This window comes from Acanthisitta chloris, unplaced genomic scaffold, assembly GCF_000695815.1.
Source record: "Acanthisitta chloris isolate BGI_N310 unplaced genomic scaffold, ASM69581v1 scaffold25160, whole genome shotgun sequence".
Lineage (NCBI taxonomy): Eukaryota > Metazoa > Chordata > Aves > Passeriformes > Acanthisittidae > Acanthisitta > Acanthisitta chloris.
The window spans coordinates 370-931 of NW_008653680.1; positions in this window are offsets into that span (position 1 = coordinate 370).

The window sequence follows — 562 nt, forward strand, 5'->3', positions numbered from 1 at the left end:
GCAGCCCTTGCCTTGTCCCAGTTTGCCCTTTGCCCTAGCTCAGGCTCCTGGCAGCACCTGCCCATGTTTCCCTAGGGTAAGATCAATTGGATCTTGGGAACAGGAGTTTCTATATCTAGTGTGTGACATGATGCGTCACCTCCCCACCCTGCCCTGAATGGGGACCTCACACGTGCACCCTGGGGCTGGGCTCACCAGCATGGAGTTTGACCCTGGTGCTGCCACGTGCATGACTCTGGACTTTGAGAGGGCTGTGGGCAGGGTGGGCTTCTCCCGTGCTCCCCCTGCTCAGCCCACACCCCCACCTTCCCCAGTGGTGGGCAGCCTGTGAGCTGTGCCCCTCGCAGTCAGGGGATTAGCTGGGACCCCCTGGCAGCAGCTTGGACCACATCAGTTGAGGGCAAAATGAGGTGACACTGAGGCCATGTCTGGGCTTGGCTGATGGGGACACCCATGTATAACAGAATCACAGAATCAACCAGGTTGGAAGAGACCTCAAAGATCATTGAGTCCAACCCTACCGTCGTTACTAGACCATGGCACTAAGTGCCACATCCAGTCT